This window comes from Rhinoraja longicauda, chromosome 2 (assembly GCF_053455715.1).
Source record: "Rhinoraja longicauda isolate Sanriku21f chromosome 2, sRhiLon1.1, whole genome shotgun sequence".
Classification (NCBI taxonomy): domain Eukaryota; kingdom Metazoa; phylum Chordata; class Chondrichthyes; order Rajiformes; family Arhynchobatidae; genus Rhinoraja; species Rhinoraja longicauda.
Window position 1 is genome coordinate 53924464 of NC_135954.1, and position 20305 is coordinate 53944768.

The 20305-nt window shown below is 45.9% G+C and overlaps 1 protein-coding gene across 2 annotated transcripts in view; it reads right to left on the minus strand.

The window, feature by feature from the left end:
- The window catches only part of LOC144604692 (cadherin-18-like), a 581989-nt gene extending 561888 nt beyond the window's left edge, over positions 1-20101 (minus strand). For both annotated transcript variants that reach the window (XM_078419341.1, XM_078419347.1), the window contains exon 1: positions 19746-20101. The gene's annotated coding sequence lies outside the window, so the exon portion shown is untranslated. The remainder of the gene's footprint in view (positions 1-19745) is intronic.
- Between the last annotated feature and the right edge of the window lie 204 nt (positions 20102-20305).

Genomic DNA, 20305 nt, shown 5'->3' on the forward strand with positions numbered 1-20305 from the left:
CAGAAGGCAGTGGAGGCAAATTCACTGGATGAATTTAAAAGAGTTAGATAGAGCTCTAGGGGCTAGTGGAATCAAGGGATATGGGGAGAAGGCAGGCACAGGTTACCTCTGGTCCTAAACTCTCCCACCAGTGGAAACAACCTTTCCAGATCCAATCTATCTATGCCTTTCATTATTCTGTAAGTTTCAATGAGGTCCCCCCTCAACCTTCTAAACTCTAGCGAGTACAGGCCAAGTACTGTCAAGCACTCATCATATGCTAAGCCACTCATTCCTGGCTCCCACAGGAATTCCTCCTTTTTTCACCTTCAAGATATTTCAGAATTTTACGAGTCAATAATATTCCCACTCGGTGATTTACTCAAATAAACCTCCATTCTTGAAGTAGCATGTTCTATTCATTCCACTGCGACAAGAATTTCTTAAATACTGTCACCAACAATGAATGTAAGACTCCCTGCAAGAAATATGATGCAAATTATATTTCCACAAGATTGCTAGCTGTTGTCAGAGTCTGGCAACACAGATACCTTTGCAAAGAAAGGGGGAAGATCAGGAAAAAACACGATAATAAATTTATCATGGAATAACCTTTCCCTTTGAAAATTAATATTTCCTGGAATAAAATAACTACCAATATAAAACAAAACATTCCAATTCACATACAATGATTTATGAGAAGATGGTAAATTGTTTTTAAAAATCAAAATTACTAACGCTTCAGTATTATTCATTCCTACATCTTGAAGCATGAATTGTCTCTAGCGAAGATAAAACCAGAAAATTTAAACAAAAGAAAGAAATGCCATGCTGCTAGCAAGGCAAAAGGAGCAATCTAATTAGGGAAAGAGACAAATAAAAATGCAGCATTATTTTTGTACCACAATACTAAAAGGTGTACAAATGATAAACACAAGGGTCTCGACCCGAAACACCCATTCCTTCTCTCCAGAGATGCTGCCTGTCCTGATGAATTACTCCAGCTTTGTGTCTATCTTGGGTTTAAACCAGCATCTGCAGTTCCTTCTAACACAATACATACTTTTTGTCAGAGTCCAGCAACAAACAGGAGTGCAGGGTGGGAAACATTATAATAATACAATCAACAGGACAATGACAATTCCCAGGGAATCGTGTACAACAAACCCTTATTATAATGGACCATAGGGGTAATGGTGTCCGTTATTATTAAGCAAGGTATTATCATTGTATGTAATTGAGACAAAGAACTGCAGATGTTGGTTAATACTCAAAAGGCCACAACATGCTGGAGTAACACGGCGGGTCAGGCAGCATCTCTGGAGAGCTTGGATAGGTGACATCAAGACCCTTATTCAGACTGATTCAGTCAGCCGAGTTACTTCAGCACTGTGTCCTTTCACCTTAAAACTAGGCGCCGATGCCACTGGTCTGCACCAGCAAGCCCTTCTTCACCAGCCACTGCACAGTATGGTTGAAGCAGCTGTGGTTGCGGTCATGTTGTAGCCCCTGGCTGGCAGCCATCTCTTCAGGTTGCTGCCAGTGGCTGGATGCTCTCCGTCACCGTGGGGCTCCCTCCCCTCTCACCACTTCTTCCTGTCAGACATTGCTTTGTCTGCTCCCAAGGTGGAGTATGACAGCAACTCCGGGGGAGAAAGATGAGCAGGTAGAGGGGCGAAGACACTGAGTAGACAGAGCAACAGGAGAAGCAGGAGGAAGTGGACGCAGCAGAGTGAACAAAACAACAGAAAAGGGGGAGGAGCTGGCAGTGGAGGGGGTGAAAGAGGCAGTGCGGACAAAGCAATGGCTGTCAGAAAGAAGGGGCCGCTGGTGAGAAGAGAGGAGCCCCATCGTTACAGAGCACGTCCTGTTGGTGGCGGCGGCCTGAAGAAACCACCTTCCCCAGGGGCTACAATGTGAGCCACAGCAACAGCCATGTCCACCAGACCATACGGTGAGTAACGAAAGGCTCGCTGGTGGGGGGGGGGGGGGGGGGGGAGGGGGATGGATGCATCAGCAGGTTTGTCCACTGCACCAAACTCCATTATAAGGGGTTCTGTTAAAACAAGGGATTATTGGACAACCAAATTACATGCATCTTGCTGAGCCGAGACCTCAATTCACAGTACCCAAACACCTACATTTCTGAAGACATATGCACAAGACCTGCTGCACCCTCTAGGCTGGCAGAGGTGCAAATAACTGGGCCATAACTGCAGATAACTGCCCCCTCCATCGACTCCTTTAAGTCCAGGCTCAAAACCTATTTCTACTCCCTAGCGTTTGAGGCCCTCTGAGGGAGTGCTGTGAATTGTTTATGTATGTGCTGTTATGTTTGTGTGCCATTGTATGTTCGTTTCTTAGTACCTGAACTGATGTACAGCACTTTGGTCAACATGGGTTGTTTTTAAATGTGCTATACAAATAAAATTGACTTGATTGTACAGGAGACAATTCTTGAAATCCTCGCCTTGTAGCGACCATAGAGAATGGTCCAGGTCGTCGAACCGTCGGATTGGCCAGCGAGGTTACGTGGGAACGCGACCATAGGGATTGGTCCAGAGAGCGACATCGCTGATTGGCCAGCGATGTCATGTGCGCGTTTGGCGCCCGATTGAGTCAGTTCGGCGAAGTCTTCAAGGAAGACAGTAAGTTTGTATTGGTTGTCCTTTACCTTGTTGTTTAACTCTGTATCCGAATATTGCGGCTGCAATAAACTCCTCTTACAACCAACAAGTTTCAGACTCGCCATATTGGTGACCCCGACGTGATCTGGACGATCACCGACTGAGCAGGAACCCGACGCCTCGTTGACGATGACCGAGCAGGGCACACCGGAGTCAAGCGCGGCAGGCGTTCATCTACCGTTGTTTTGGACGCACGCACCGCAAGCTTGGTTTATCCACGCCGAGGCTCAATTTCATATAAAGAAGGTGTCGGACGAATCCACGAAGTACTTCTACCTCGTCAGCGCTCTATCGCCGGACACAACCAAGCGCGTGATGCGGTTCATCGTGAATCCACCTGCGGAAAACAAGTACGAGGCCATGAAGAAAGTATTACTGCGAACCTTCGGGTTTAATAAGCATGGTGGTGCGGCAAAACTTCTGCACCTACCGGATCTTGGAGACCAACTGCCTTCCGTCCTCATGGCCGAAATGATGATGCTAGCTGGTGAGCATACGGATTGCCCTATGTTCGAGCAGGCATTCCGCGTGAAACTTCCCGAGGATGTCCGACTGCTGCTCACGGATTGTTCTTTTAAGGACCCCGAAGCATATGCAGCGAAAGCGGACGCGCTCATAGCGGCAAAAAACAAGGCGAGTGGTTCGATCAACAAAGTCTCGACATCAGTGACCACGCCACAGCGATGGCAAGATGGCGCCATGTCTCCCGCCAATTCTCAGAAAGCCCGCCAAAAAGATCCGCACAAGCGCGGCTGGTGCTATTATCACCTACGATGGGGTAACGAATCCCGCAACTGTCGTTTGCCTTGTACCTTCGCGGGAAATGCCTCGGCCGATCGTACATAGGGGCAGTTACGATTGGCCAGAACCGGCGCCTCCATGTCCATGATCGATTCACGGACACAGAATTTTTGGTAGACACGGGAGCCATCGTCAGCATAGTGCCGCCGACCGACCTCGAAACCAGATCGGGTAAGACAGGTCCCACCCTCATCGCGGTTAATGGAAGCACAATTCGCACTTTCGGTACACGGAAGATGTCCCTTGTGTTAGGCCTCCGCACGTACAAGTGGCCATTCATCATAGCCGACGTCAAACAAGCGATCCTGGGCGCAGATTTTCTCTGGGCTTTTTCACTGGTTCCTGATGTCCGCGGTAATGACCTCCGACCCTCCGCCGAAGATGAGCACGTCGCTCCGACAATCGCCTCCTCGCCCAGCCCTACTGTCCAGGCCGTCGTCGCGGCCCCCGACTCGTATGCTGCGATTCTGGCAGAGTTTCCGGAGCTGCTCGTCCAACGTTTTGACACGCCTTCGGCTAAGCACGGTGTGGTCCATCACATCCGCACCGAAGGCCCTCCCGTTTTCGCTCGGGCCAGGAGACTACCGCCAGACAAACTGGTGGTGGCAAGGGCGGAGTTCAGGAAAATGGAGGAAATGGGAATTGTCCGTCAGTCTGACAGCCCGTGGGCCTCGCCGTTACACGTGGTCTCCAAAGCATCTGGGGGGTGGAGACCATGTGGCGATTATCGGCGTCTCAATGCTGTCACCACGGCTGATCGCTACCCCATACCGCACCTACAGGATTTTTCATCTGGGCTGGAAGGAGCGGTGGTGTTTTCCAAAATCGATTTAGTGCGAGGATACCATCAGATTCTGGTGCGACCGGAGGACATACAGAAAACTGCAACAATTACTCCGTTCGGGTTGTTTGAATGGTTGCGTATGCCTTTCGGTTTAAAGAACGCGGCACAGGCTTTCCAGCGACTGATGGACCGCGTGGGCCGGGGTTTACCGTTTTTGTTTATTTATTTAGACGACATCCTAGTAGCCAGCCCCTCCGTGCAGGAACACCAGGCTCATTTGCGGACCGTGTTCCAGCGGCTCCAAGACCACGGGCTCATAATCCAACCCTCCAAATGTCAATTCGGCCTTCCTGCTCTTGATTTTCTAGGGCACAGAATTACCCCTGCCGGCGCCTCCCCTTTGCCCGAAAAGGTGGAGGCTATCCGGGCATTTCCTAGGCCCACCACAGTAAAAGGGCTACAGGAGTTCGTAGGCATGGTTAATTTCTACCATAGGTTCGTTCCGGCAGCTGCGCGAGTCATGCGCCCACTCTTCCAATGCCTTGCAGGGAATCCGGTAGAGTTGTTGTGGTCCCCGACCGCTGAGTCGGCTTTTACAGCAGCTAAGGCAGCCTTGGCAGACGCCACCATGTTGGTCCATCCGAGCCCCTCCGCCCCCACGGCCCTGACGGTTGACGCCTCTGACGTGGCGGTGGGCGGGGTTCTGGAGCAGCAGGTCGGTGGCCGTTGGCAGCCTTTAGCGTTTTTCAGCCGGCAACTAAATTCGGCCGAGCTGAAGTATAGCGCATTTGACCGAGAGCTTCTGGCTCTCTATTTAGCTGTTCGTCATTTCAGGTACTTCCTCGAGGGCCGCCCATTTGTGGCATTTACGGACCACAAGCCATTAACATTTGCTTTTTTGAAATTGTCTGACCCATGGTCGGCCCGCCAGCAGCGGCACCTGACCGCTATCTCCGAATTTACCACCGATGTCCGTCATGTCGCGGGTAAGCTTAATGCCGTTGCTGACGCCCTGTCTAGACCTGCTTTTCCCCCTATTTCGGCGGTGGACTGCGAAGTGGATCCCAAGGAGCTTGCGGAGGCACAGCTCCTAGCAGATACCGTTTCGGCTTACCGGTCCACCACTTCGGGATTGAAGTTGGCCCAGGTAGCTTGTGGGTCGGAGGGCACGAAAGTCTGGTGCGATGTTTCTCTTCCCCGTCCCAGGCCGGTAGTACCGCCCTCCCTTCAGCGCCGGGTTTTCGATGCCATTCATGGGCTGGCGCACCCGTCCATCCGCTCCACCTCTGCCTTGGTAGCAGCGAGGTTTGTCTGGCATGGCCTGCGGAAACAGGTAGCGGGGTGGGCACGTTCCTGCGTGCCCTGTCAGACCGCTAAAGTCCAGCGCCACGTCCAGCCCCCCGTACAGGATTTCGAGGTCCCGGCTGTTCGTTTTTTCCACATCCACGTGGATTTGGTCGGGCCTTTGCCTTCCTCCCGGGGCTACACCCACCTCCTCACGGTGGTGGATCGGTTCACCCGGTGGCCAGAGGCTTTCCCATTGTTTGATATTTCGTCAGCGTCTTGTGCTAGGACTTTGGCCCTTCATTGGGTAGCTCGTTTCGGGGTCCCGGCAGTTATTACCACTGACAGAGGGCCACAGTTCACTTCGTCCCTCTGGGCCGCGCTGGCAGAACTGTACGGGTCCAAGTTACAACCCACGACTGCATATCACCCCCAAGCAAATGGACTCGTAGAAAGGTTCCACCGCCAACTTAAGGCGTCCCTCAGTGCAAGGCTTGAAGGCCCGGACTGGGTAGACCAACTCCCTTGGGTTCTTTTGGGCATCCGGACTGCTCCTAAGCCAGATCTCGGTGCGTCGTCCGCAGAGCTAGTATATGGCTCGACACTTCGAGTACCCGGAGATCTGTTTCCGGACCCTTCAGACCTGCTGCCTACAGTCCCATCAGTGTTAGCATCTCTCCGGGAACGGGTGGGCTCCCTGGCTCCAGTTCCGACTTCACGTCATGGGTGTCCCATGGTACATGAACCGTCTTCCCTGAAGGACTGTGAGTTTGTTTTTCTGCGTAAAGATGCCCATCGCGCCCCGTTGCAGAGGGTCTATCAAGGGCCGTTCCGGGTTTTACGTAAGGGAACGGCTACCTTCACCTTAGACATGTGCGGCAAGAGTGAGCTCGTCTCAGTGTCCCGGCTCAAACCTGCCCATTTGGACCCGGATCAACCAGTCCTGGTCGGTCAAACCCCTAGGAGAGGCCGACCTCCGTTAGTTCCGCTCAGTACGGGACCCCCCGTTCCGACAGTTCCTCCAGGACCCCCCGTTCCGGCAGTCCCTCCAGGACCCCCCGTTCCGGTAGTTCCTCCAGAACCTCTCGTTCCGGCTGTTCCGCCAAGTCCGGAACCTCCGGCTCCTGTGGTTCAGGCTGTCCCTCTCCGTACTCGTTATGGTCGCGAAATCCGGCTCCCTGCTAGGTTCCGCACCTCGGGTTCTGGGGGGGGTCATGTAGCGACCATAGAGAATGGTCCAGGTCGTCGAACCCTCGGATTGGCCAGCGAGGTCACGTGGGAACGCGACCATAGGGATTGGTCCAGAGAGCGACATCGCTGATTGGCCAGCGATGTCATGTGCGCGTTTGGCGCCCGATTGAGTCAGTTCGGCGAAGTCTTCAAGGAAGACAGTAAGTTTGTATTGGTTGTCCTTTACCTTGTTGTTTAACTCTGTATCCGAATATTGCGGCTGCAATAAACTCCTCTTACAACCAACAAGTTTCGGACTCGCCATAGCCTCCTCATTCTTCCCCTCCCCCACCCCCCTTGGAATAGAGTGTCCTGCTGTCAAAACTATCTTGGGTATTTCAAATTCACAAGAGAGTCTCTGACATGCTTTTTTTAACAATTACACACCTGTAGATTTTAATATGTTTACTATAAAATAACTCTCAAGCCAATTTTCCTAAGAATTGACTAGCATTTTTATTCAAATTTGTTCCATGAATTACAGATGTCAGGTATTAGGGCATGGTTGTGTCAAAATAAAATATGAATTATTCAATAATGATAACAAAGCAGTCATCTGGGATATATCTGGAATTTACATGCAATGCATCAAAGACATGTCACTTGATCCTCCAAGCTTGTGTTATATTCTGAGGTCACAGTTTAAATATTTATTAAACAAATTTTCTACTAACCTATCCAGTCAGTCTTAAAGCCACGAACTTTAAAATAAATTGTGGTGGAATTAAATTGTAATAAAAACTGGTGATACATCCACAAGAGACAGTTACAATTCCTCTGACATAAATCAATTGCAATTAATCATGTGAACCTAGAAAAAAGTTCCTTTAACTTACAAAAGCTGTAAATTAGCATTTTTCATTATGCGTAGTAAATAATAAACTTGAAATATTTTGAACACGATTGAAAATTGCCAAATTATGCTAATGTTCTATTTCTTCCAAAAGTTCAAGTGACATAATTAGACTAGGCCAAATCAATAGGAATTATAAGTAATGGCCCATGGCAATTCAAAATTACAAAGTAAATCATCCAAGATATTTCAGAATTGTTAAATAATGCAATTTCAATCTCATAAATTGCATAATGATGGCATTTTTCATCAAACAACATTAATGCTTTCTATCAAACATGTAATACTGTTAATATATATTCAGAGGTAAAGAAATAAATTGTAGAATAACAAATGATTACTAAATATAATGGAAGTTGATGAACTACAAAAGGTTTCAAATGTAACAGAGCAGGAGGTGACACACCACTGAAAGTGCAAGCAGAGTTAAAATAATGAATGCCCAGATAAATGAGTGGTTAAAAAACAAGGCCAGACATCACAAAATAGGCACTGCAAAAGTACATGATGGTGATACATCCACTAGACACAACAGGTATAATTCCACTGACATAATCAATTCCACTTAATCTTATGAAGCTCAATACAAATTCCCTTAACTTCCAAAGGAAAAATGCTATTTGTCACTTAGTATCTTTTTTTATTCCCTTTCACAGGTTTGCATTTCTCAACAAAATTAATTAAATTACACAGCCCAGTCACATGAAAAGGTCATACAGTTCATGAAGGACATAGAGACATAGAAAATAGGTGCAGGAGGAGGCCATTCGGCCCTTCAAGCCAGCACCGCCATTCATAGTGATCATGGCTGATCATCCACAATCAATAACCCATGCCTGCCTTCTCCCCATATCCCATATTAACAAGACCTGTTAATTCTTTTTAACAGTTTTGATTAAGAATTAAACATTGGCAAAGGCACTTAAGGTAACGTCCTCATTCTTCCGGCAAAGACACTTAAGGTAACGTCCTCCCTCCTCAAAATAGTGGTGCATGCCTTTATCACAACCACCTGTCAGTCTGAAGGAGGGTCTCGACCCAAAATGTCCCCTATTCCATTTCTCCAGAGATGCTGCCTCACCTGCTGAGTTACTCCAGCTCTTTGCGTCTATCTTTCGTGTAAACCAGAATCTGCAGTTCTTCCCTATGCACCAAACACAAGGACCCGTTAAATATTGCATCCGAAAGGTGCCAGCTTCAACACAGACGCACTACTTCAAACCTGCTACCATGGACATTAGTTCAGAAACACAAATTGCAATTTAAATGATGAAAGACTGGGAAAAGTTGATTTTCAAAGCAGCCTGGATGTCCTGTGCACACATGACTGAAAGCCAATATGATGGTGCAGCAAACAATGAGTATGCTTTTGGTAATGAGATTTTGATTACAAGAGCACAAGAGCAAAATTGTCTTGATGCAATTCTATAATCACTGGAGAAACCATAAAACACGACCTTCATCCCCCCACATCTGGGCTGATCATTAACTAACCCATTTATTACATTCTCATCAATGTCTCTCAGATTCTACCACTCACCTGGGGATATTTGCAGCGGCTATCAACAAACTGCGGTACGACGTTGGTATCCAAATATTAAAAATATATATATCTGTCATTGAAAGAGGGCAGTGAAGATTCACTGGACTGAATTCTGGAATAGCAAATGTGTTGCACAAGGAGAGAAATCTCAAAGGACTACCAATGATCACACTGAAACCTGCTGAATGCTCACAGGGCTCCCAATAGAGAATGTAGCCCCTGGCTCACCGATAACAAGTGACTGTGCATTTAGGATTGAGACGAAAAGCTTTGTAGTGGGTCTGGACGCGACAGGAATCAGGCCAGACGCCAGGTAAGTGGTAACAACAACTTTAATCCGTAACGAACATACATTCACACAGTCATCCCCACGAGTCAAAACAATAACCCCTTCCAGCAAACCCCGTAGCACCAGACCACTCTGTCCCCAGGGGAATGACCCAGGGAGTGACCTAATCTCCCCTGTTCACTCAGTGCCGAGGGGAATGACCAAGGGAGTGGCCTAGCCCCCGGGCACCGCCACATGACCCCCCCCCCCCCAAGAACCGGAGGCATGAAACGGACAGGGGGACGGACGAGACGACCAACCCGCGTGCGCACCACGGCGGGCGCAGGAACCGGAACCACCCTGCCAGGGGAAGACACCCGCAGGAACTCCGGGGGTAAGGGCCGGGACGCAGGACGACCCCGAGGGCGAGGCCGCACCAGTAGAACCGGCTGGCTAACGTCCACGTGCGCCGGCTTCAGCCGCAAAATAGGGACAGTCTCAGGACGACCCCCCATGTCCAAAACGAAAGTCTTGTCATTGTAGGCAGTTGAAACAAAGAACTATAGATGATAGTTAATACACAAAAGGACACAAAATACAGGAGTAACTCAGCTGATCAGGCAGATCACCGGAGGATAAGATTAGGTGACATCAGGACATTTCTTCATGCTGATTCAGTCTGTCAAGTTACGCACTTTGTGTTATGTCACCTTAAAACTAGGTGTCGATGCTGGTGATCTGCACCAGCGAGCCCTTCTTCACTCACCGCACTGTCCGGTTGATGCGGCTGTTGTTGCGGCTCTCTTTCTAGCCTCTGGGGTGGGTGCTTTCTCGAGGCTTCTGTCACCGACAGGTCATGCACAGTTACACAGTCACCATTGAGCTCCCTCCCCTCTCACCAGCTGCCGTTTCTTCCTGTTGGCCTATGCTTAGTCCGCTGCCCGCTCCTCCTTCTCCCATCCACTAAGTCTCTTCCTTTCCCGACACTACCGCCACCTTGTCCCTCTCTCCCAGGGTCGCCGACATACTCCACCTTGGAAGATGTCGGAGACTCCAGGAGGAGATGGTGGAGCGAGTGGCAGAGTGGAAAGAGCAACGGGTGAAGGAGGCGGCGGCGGTGCAGCAAGGAGCAGACAGAGCGACGCTGCAGGAAGAAGCAGCAGCTGGTCAGAACCCCATGGTGATAGAGTGTCCTGTTGGTGGCAGCGGCCTGGAGAAAGTGCTGTCCCCAGGGGCTCCAACGTGAGCTGCAACAACAGCCACAACAGCCAGACCCTGCGGTGGATGAAGAAGGGCTCGCTGGTGCATCTTGTGAACCGGGGGTGGCCTCAGAAGCAAGGGCTGTGTGTGACTGGTGAGATGGAGCAAGCCAGGGGTGGCGTCAGCAGATCAATCTACTATAACCAAAATCCTTTATAAAGGGGTCCGTTAAATCAAGGTTTTACTGTACTTATGAGAAAGCTGAACATATGTACAAGGAGGGAATACTGAGTTAATGGAGTTAAATTAAGAAGAGACAGCTTGAGTAAAGCCTGAGTAGTTAAGGACAGGTTGGGTGGTGATCTCATCCTGAACATGAATAAACAAAAATCCAGAGAGAATGCAATTATGATAAAAAGAATCTCACTCAGAACACAAGCCAGCAACAGCACTTTAAAATTTAATTGACTGATGTTCTCCCTTCCCTTGCCCTTCCCTTGCCCCCCCCCCCCCACCACCACCACCATCCAAGACACAGCTCTTCCTTAAAATGTAATCTTATATAATAATTCAAGCTCTTCATGGCACAGATACATTGCCTAAATACTTGTGCATACAGTATCATCATGAGGGACACAAGGAACTCCAGTTGCTGAAATCTTGAGCAAAATTAAGTGAGGAGGAATTCAATGGGTCAGGCAGCATCCAGGGAGGAAGTGGACAAATAGATTTTGGGTCAGGTCCCTTCTTCAGACTCAATGCCTTCTGTCAAAAGTATCTCCTTAAGGCAGCTTAGTTGCAACAAAATACCACCGGAGCTCCTCTCTTCAGGTGCCAGTGTTTTGAAGCTGCAACCCATCAATTTTAAAAAGCTCTTGTTTCTGACCCATTTTGATTTTACTCTAAACTGGCCATCCAGAAACTTCCAAAATGTCAGCTTAAGTGCAAATGATGAAGATATTAATTGAGCCTACTCTCCTTGCATCCCCTCCCCCACCAGAGGGAGGTTGGCTTCAGAGTGGCACAGCCTTGTATCTAGTCAAGCCATTGCCTCACATCTCCAGAGAACGGAGTTCAAGGCTGATCGCTAGCAAGGAGTTTGTGTGTTCTCTGTGACTGCACAGGTTTGCCCAAGGTGCTCCCAAAACCGTGGGTTGGCAGGTTAATTGGCCACCGGCAAGCCCTTCTCCACCAGTTGAACCGGCTGTTGTTGCGGCTCATGTTGTAGCCCCTGGCTGGCAGCGCTTTCTTCAGGCTGCTGCCAACAACAGGCAGTGCTCAGACATGATGGGGCTCCCTCCCCTCTCATCAGTTACTGCTTCTTCCTTCACTTTGTACGCTCCCCGCTACACCACCACCTTACCTCCTTCTCCCCTGCAGTCACCAATGTCTTCCAAGGTGGAGCGTGTTGAAGACTCCCGGGGAGGAGGGGAAAGGAGGAGGAGGAGGAGGAGAAACTGAGTGAACAGAGCGACGGGTGACGGATGAGGGAGTGCAGTGGACAAAGCGAGGGAAGAAGCAGCAACTGGTGAGAGGGGAGGGAGCCCCATGGTGACCAAGCGCATCCCATTGGGGGCGCCGGCCTGAAGGAGGCGCTGTCCCCAGGGGCGACAACGTGAGCTGCAACAACCGCTGCAAAAACTATAACAGCATCTTGAATTTCAAATTCATGTGTGAAAACAATACAAAATAAAATCAATACTCAGAGAACCTGACATTTTTTTTTTTTTTTAAATGCACATTTTTCTGTATCTATTTACATTGAGTTTGGAGCGTAGGAGGGGGAAAAAAAGAGTATTTTTGTAAACACTATGCACCAAACATTCCTCAATTAAGAAATGAGAAGGCACAAATTTCATAATTGTTTGCTGAGTAAATACTGCTTCCAGTGATTCTTTAAAAAACAGCAGCAGAATATCAAATTGATCCTTTTTTTTTTTTTTAAGGCTGCACGAAAGGTTTAGTTTTAACTACGTGCAGTAGCTCAAAGCTGCCATAAGGTGGTGGGAGATGTACATTTCAGTGATGAATGCACTGAAATCCCAAGTCATCAAATGTCTTTTTGGGGGAAAAAAAACAAAGAATGATAACACTATTTTTCATTGGCAAAGGTAAAAATTAGAGTGCAATTATTATGAGTATCTTGTTAAACTTTCAAGGAATGCACCAAATTTATATACAGGGTGTACAACTAAGAGCAACTTTAAAATAAACAAGTAATCCTGAAGAATACATACCACCACACAAACCTTACTCATTTCTCAGCTACTAAAGCATTGCACATTATTGATGAGAAGTGAATAGCAAATAGTTTTCTGCTGCAAACACTGTTGTGCTTACATAGGAGAAAATTGTGAATTTATTCATCAATTTAAACCCATCTTCACATCTGGACATTACAAATGGTTTGGGCATTATTTATGGATTTGTCAATTAAACAGCAGGTAGTTAGCTTGCAAGATTACAGTAACATTTTATTGTTGAGCAACATATACCTGGTGGGAATTACTAATAATTGTTCTGTGCAGGGATATATTAACCTGCAGATCAATTGAGCTTTCATCTTTTGAAGTTGATATCAATGAGTTTCTATTCAAAATCTTTGTAATTATATCATCTGAAATTAAAGAGGTGTGTAAAAAAATAACTATATGAATAATTTCCAGCATCCTAATATTTGATTATACTGTTGAGGATAATTTTCAATAATTGTTTCAATTTTGTGGTGGAAATGTAGCTACAGCATACATAATACACTCATTTTAAACAAAGATTGGGGTCAAGGAAAGAGCGTTCACGTCGCGGCCCTGTTTCCAACCATTTTTCCACCACTATGCACAAGAAGCACAAGACGCCATTGTATGCAGATGCCGCGAAGTGTGCTCAGCTCTGGCTCAACAATTTCTAATCTTGTGATGTGGACTCGATAATAAGAAATCAAAGATTAGTTCAGTTAATTCCAATTGCTTTTGCTCAGCACTGATATAAACATTTGCAAATCACCTCTTCCCAAAGAAACAGACTGCAAAAGTGTTTACTCATATGCTAAAAAGGGGGGAAAAAAAGCAAAAAAGTTAGTATGACTTCTTTACTGATGGGAGATATTTTGGGCAATAAATAGAAAAGGTGGGGAAATTAGTCATACGTGGTCATCTTCATGACAAAATATACACAGCATCTCCTCCCAGCTCTCAAAAACTGTGCAGAATAATAACTGATTTGATTGAAAGACATTAGCATAAATGAAACAGAATCAATGAGACTGAAAGTCAGTAACTTCCTGAATCCTAATGATTCGCATCCCAAGATTTCGATAGCCTATGAAGATGGTGTATATGCTGGTTGTCATCTTTCAAAATTCTGGAATAGCACCAATATATGGGGGTAATTGTATCCCTACCTACTCCCCCACCACCATCTTTGCAAAAAGGCGAGGAGAAAGACATGCGGTGGTGGGGAGAGCCGAATACATCAGTTTTCAGGAAATTGCAAGAATGTGTTCTTAGGGAAGAGAAGGCAATGCATTTGATAAATAATAAAACCACGCCACTAACTTATCTTTATGAAAGTGAAAGTGAAAACATGTTTGAAAATTTAGCTGGAGTTCCTGAGGCAGTAACTAGCAGAAGAATAGTTGGGTGGATTGGGGGGGGGGGGGGGGAGGAGAGATCCAGTTAGTGCACCTCACAAATGTGCTTCATCAGACACTTCTCACCCTCCTTTGAAAGTGTCTGTGGTCCTGCATTGACTTCATCAGACGATATAGGAACCCACTAAATCAGTGGAAGCAAGTTTTCTTCCATTTTTAGGGACTGCCCAAGAGGACAACATAATTGTAGTAAGACATCAATTTGGACTTTCAGAAGGCCTTTGATAAACCACATAACATGGCCGCCTCGCCAACAGTCTGTCTCGTCCCTTCCTTCTTTGTTGTTTTTTTAGTATGTGTTAAATGTATGTTTTCGTGTTCTTTAGCTTGTTTTATGTGGGGGGTGGGGGTGGGGGTGGGGGGGGGGGGGGTTGGGGGAATTTTTTAAATCTCTTACCTGGACGGAGATGCGATTTTTTTTCTCTATCGTGTCTCTGTCCGCACTGCAGCCTAACATCGTGGAGCTGGCGGCCTCTGCTGGAGATCGACTTCGGGAGCTCCAGCCACAGGAGCCTGCAGACTTAACATTGTGGAGCTGGGGGTCCCCTGTCGGGGATCGACCTTGGAGCTCCAACCATGGGAGCCTGCGGACTGAACATCGTGGAGCTCGCGGTCCCTGGTTAGAGACTGACTTCGGGAGCTCCAAGTCACAGGAGCTTCGACCGCCCCGATGCAGGAGCTTTGATCGCCCCAGCTGCGGGGGTTTCAATCGCCCCGAAGGATGGTTCGACTCCCCCGACCGCGGGAGAATAAAGAGGAAGATTAGATTTTATTGCCTTCCATCACAGTGTGGGGAATCCACTGTGGTGGATGTTTATGTTAACTATTATGTAGTTGTGTGTCTTGTTGCTTTTTAAAAAAATATGGCTGTATGGTAAATTCGAGTTTCACGGTTCCTTAATTGGTATACGTGCCAATAAACTGATCTTTGAACATCAGATTTACAGAAAAGACCATGGGCAATATGCTGGCATACAGACCAGAGAGGGTTTGATCCCGACTACGGGTGTTGTCTGTACGGAGCTTGTACATTCACCCCGTGATCAGGTGGGTTTTCTCTGGGTGCTCCGAGTTCCTCCCACACTCCAAAGACATGCCGGTTTGTAAGGTAATTGGCTTCTGTAAATTCTTCCAAATGTGTGGGATCGTGCCAGTGTTTGGGAAATTGCTGGGCGGCAAGGACTTGGTGGGCCCAAGGGCCTGGTTCCATGCTGTATCTCCAAAGTACAAAATGTTGCAACAAGGTGTCTTTTCAAGCTGAGAAGCTTGATTTGTGGGGTGAACAAGGTCTGAGACTGGGATTGTGGCTGGTCACAACATAAATCAATGATTTGATTCAATGTGTTAACTGTCGTACATACATTAAATGATCACAAAAAAATGGGTTGCAGTTTGTATTGCAAAGAATTGAGATGGACTTCAAGAAATATAGATATGTAAAGTGAATGGGATGTGACAATGGAGTTAAAGCAGGAAAATAGGTCTTATTTTTTGATAGGAAGATATCTGCTCTGCCAGAGGGCAAAACATTTAAAGGTTTTTGGAGAAACATGGGCATCGAGGTGCATGAATCACTGAAAGTTATATGCACATAGAATAATTTTAGAAACACAAAGAGTGTCTTGGACTTAAAGACAAGAATAAAGATGTCTTACTACATTTATATCTTCTTCCTGGACAGTCCCTTAGAATGGTGGATGACCGGCTTCCAGTGATTATAGGTTTCTAAATGACTGATGAGGTTGATACAGGACCATGGACACATTCAAAGATGGGGCAGGAAGTATGTGATGAAGCAGCTGTTTGAGAGGTGAAATACGCCTTCCTCCATTACACAAGAGGACGCACAAAGCTCTGGAACTACATGGTGCCCTGGCAAGACCCAATCTGGAACATTATGTCCAAGTCACGTCTCCCTAAGAAAAGGATGTATTTGAAACAAAAAGGTTTACCGAATTAACTCTTGGGATGGTGGACATTCTTTGAAGAGAGATTGAGCAAATCAGTGATCTCTAGATTCTCTCTCTCCCCACAGCCCCACAAAATAGGATCTCTAAAACTGGAGATGAGTCTCAAAAGTAGTTAACCAGAGTGGAGTCGTGAAGGAAGCTCTTTGGAACTCCACACCAAAAATGGCCATGGAGTCTCAGTCACATGCCAATTTTAAAGATAGAGAGAGATTGATTTTTGGATATTAAAATGCTATCAAGGGGTTAACAGATCAATACCAAAGAATAAGAGCAGTCTTAAATGATGGAGCAAATGAAATAGGCTAAATGGCCCCCTTCTGCTTTTCTTGTGTTGGAACTAGGGCAACCTATTATCTTGAAATATGATATGCTTCAGGATAGATATTCAACTGGAAAACTTTAGTATTTGTGGATTGTTCATTTCAATGCTTGCAAATTCTAAACCTTTACCATTGTGCCAATTTGACCATTCATACTCAACACAACTGGCAGACTGCCAAGCTTTGCAGCATTTAAACTCAAGATACTTCATTTGATTTCATCAATCGAGTTTATACCAGCAAGAATATATGATCTGTTTTTACTAAAAGATAAGAAAATGATATCTGCAAACATTTTATTCTGAAATATTACATTTTACATATGTACATTGTACAAAAACATCTCCATAACATTCAAAAATAATGACTGAGGGAAGGAGATCTGGTCCAAGTAACCAAAATCGGTTAATGATTGGACTGCAGCACATTTCAGCCATGCGAGTACTTTGTGGCTCTGGATGCATTTTCAACATCCATCCAAAATAAACCTTCAAAATTAAGCCTAACTCATCCATTCTTGGCTTTATCAAAAACACTGAGGAAATTTATGGCATGCACCAATCTCCAAGGATTAGAAGTGAAAACCAATCCCTCTCATTTTCTTTTAAAGGGTCAGATGCATCTCAGAACCTCAAAAGTCATGCCACCATCTTAATTTAAGCTTCACCATTGTTGACATAACCAAGTGTACAGTGTAACCAAGAAGTCAAATTGGCATCTTACATAATATTGCACATTATTTAAGTTGATAAGATTATTACGGATGAGAACAGAAAAAACAAACACCTGAATGATCAGAGCTATCCATAGGTGGTTGAACTCCTTCCAATCAAATGCATGATAAATTCTGGTGGAAGACAATATTCCATTAAATTACCTTTGATCTATACATTTTTGGGGGGGTCAAACTGTCAGATGATTTTGTTCCATCAAGGAAACGACAGACAGAAGGAAATAGATTGCCGTTTTCCAGATACCTAATATTACATGATCAGCTGTTTAAACAATGTAATATTGATATTATAAAAGCAGGATTTCAAAAAACAAAAAGAAAAAATGTTTCATTATTCTGAACTCACAAATAATCAAGCCTGGTGATTGCACTCTGCAATAGTTTGATATATTTTTCCCCAGTAGGCTTCTCTGTAATGAATTAGAGTCCAAAATTCTTGCATGAAGCAATTCTACATTCAACACGCATTGGCACAATAGAGCTACATTACTGTGGCACAAGAAATGAGCTTTACCTCAAACACCAGCTCCTTTATTTCACAAGAGCCAAAAATTATGTACTATATACAATATATTCTCAACATTTTACAACTTGCGAATGACACTCAAAGATCAAATCTGCTCGTCTTGTGCCACCTTATTACTAGATCCACTTGTTTGTTGGTTTTGCTTTACTAATAGAGTACCAATAAAGTCACAACTAGTTAAAATTATAGTAAGGACCAGCTGATTGCTACATTCTACTGAAGCAACTAGGATTTTAAGCAGTACAGTAAAAAAATAAAACTAATATTTGTAGAAAATGTATCAACAGACACTATAAAAAAACCCTTTCAACTGGAACTTCCTGCAGTCAAAATCTTTTGCTTCCAGCTGATATGCCCTGCAGTGAAATCCATGTACAAAAAGCCTAATGGCTTTAAAGCTCTTCCAGGATAAATGGTGCACATACATACGCGTGTACTAAATTATCACTCAAGTTTTTTTTAAACAACATTAAACCGCCATCAATAAGGCATGCAATTAGAATTAGCTGACTTTCTTTTGGAAGATTGTTAAAACGCTGCTTCTCGTTTTTCGTATTTTACGCCACATGCACATAAGACCCAACAGTGAGGTTCACACACTACATTGCCCTGGTGACTGCAGAGACGGCTTCGTCGCAAAACATTGGAGCTTTCGAAGATAGTTTCACTGTCAATCGCTGCACCTTCTTCCGGATCAAAAATGTGCAAGGCAGGACTAATTCATTCTTGCAAGGTTTCTTTGCAAACAAAAACGTGGGAACGCTCACGTCTCCCGTGCTTATTAGAGGAAAACAAAGTTCATTAGGGAAATACTTTGATCCTGACATAAAACAAGCCACGATTTAAATATTTTACATATCAACGCTGGCAGATGACCCCCCCCCCTCTCTCTCCCCCCAATAATTTCATAACCATATTTTATTCTGCTGGAGAAGCCAATGATTTGACACACAAGACATTTTTTTACCGTTTGCTGAAAACACCGAATTCTCTCTGGTTGGAGATGTAATTGTTCAATGCAAGCTCACCACTTCACTGAAACCTGACACACACTATCGCAGCTTATGACATACCATGTCCTGGCAGCCCAGATCAAAACGGAACAAGCGAGCAAGCCTGCGTGAACAACAGTGTATTTAAAATCGCCACACCACAGTCACAACACCTCTGTGGGAAACACAATCCTTTCGCAAGCTCGCGGCTCACTTGCAACTTTTATTTCGCTCGCTGGGTTTTTATTTTGCCATTTATTTCTTGTATTATTTACAAAATCCAGGACCCGTAAGCGGCAGGGTATTGCAGTCTGTGAAGAGGAACCGTAGTGTTTTTTAATTTTTTTAATAAAAAAATAAATAAATAAATAAATAGATAAATAAATAAGCAGGCTAATTTCCAGCTTTAATGGTGTCCTCTTTAGACAGGGGAGGAAAATAAAATCCGAAAATGAAAGCATGACCAGAGCAGAGCAGAAGTTTTAGCGACCGCAAGTGCATGAGAGGCAGCCGGGGATCGCGGGTTACCACCAATGGGATGTAGCAAGCATCTTACTTGACAACACTGCAGTGTCCAAACTCAGCAATGCACAGAGCGAGCGATGGTGATCTGGGGCTCCGGTGATGTTCGGGGGGGGGGGGGGGGACGGGGAACGCGGGGCAAGGAGGGGTACGAAATAAAAAAGAAACTTTGCCGTTCAAGTGCACCCTTTTGTCGCTGAGCAGAAGCTGAGAGCCGCAGAGTAAGCGCACACCTACCTACCTCCAGCTTGCCCTGCAAACCCAACCACAACAATTTATTTGATTTAATTCTTGTGAAGTTGTCCACCCAAAAAGGCGCGCCTCACTCAGCCCAACAGCTGACCGGCGGACCCGAATCGCGGGTCGCCCCACAATAGAAATAGCAACGATTTCATTTTACTCACAGTAATGCAAAAACAAGCAGTTTAAAACACTTGCTGCAGCTCTAACTCAAGCTTTCCGCCGCTTCAAAGCACCTCGCAGCTTCTTCGGATGCTTCGAGCTGAACGGCTGCAGAGAGGCTTTGCAAGGTGCAGTCTCTCCCTCGTCTTTCTCCTCCTCCAGCAGCTCCCCTCCCCTCCCCTCTCCCGCCGTCTCTCTTCAGTTCCAGGGACCCAGGATGCTGACAGCGTTCAACATGACAGTGGAAATGTGCAGCTCTCCAACCCCTCCAGCGTCCAGAGCCAGATAGGGTATCGGAACGATCAGGGCTTCTGACAATCACATGGCTGTATTGGCGCTCTCTCTCTCTCTCTCTCTCTCTCTCTCTCTCTCTGCGTCTCTGCTCCAGCTACTGCTGTATAATCAATCTAGCCTGACTGAAACTAATAGGCCTCTATTTAACCAGCCAATCAATATCCAGGATTCCTCTGCTCCAACCCAGAGTGTTTTACACTATTCGTACAAACAATGGGAGTTTTATCGCAGTTGAAACAATCTTTTTTTTGCCAAAACAAATTACCCG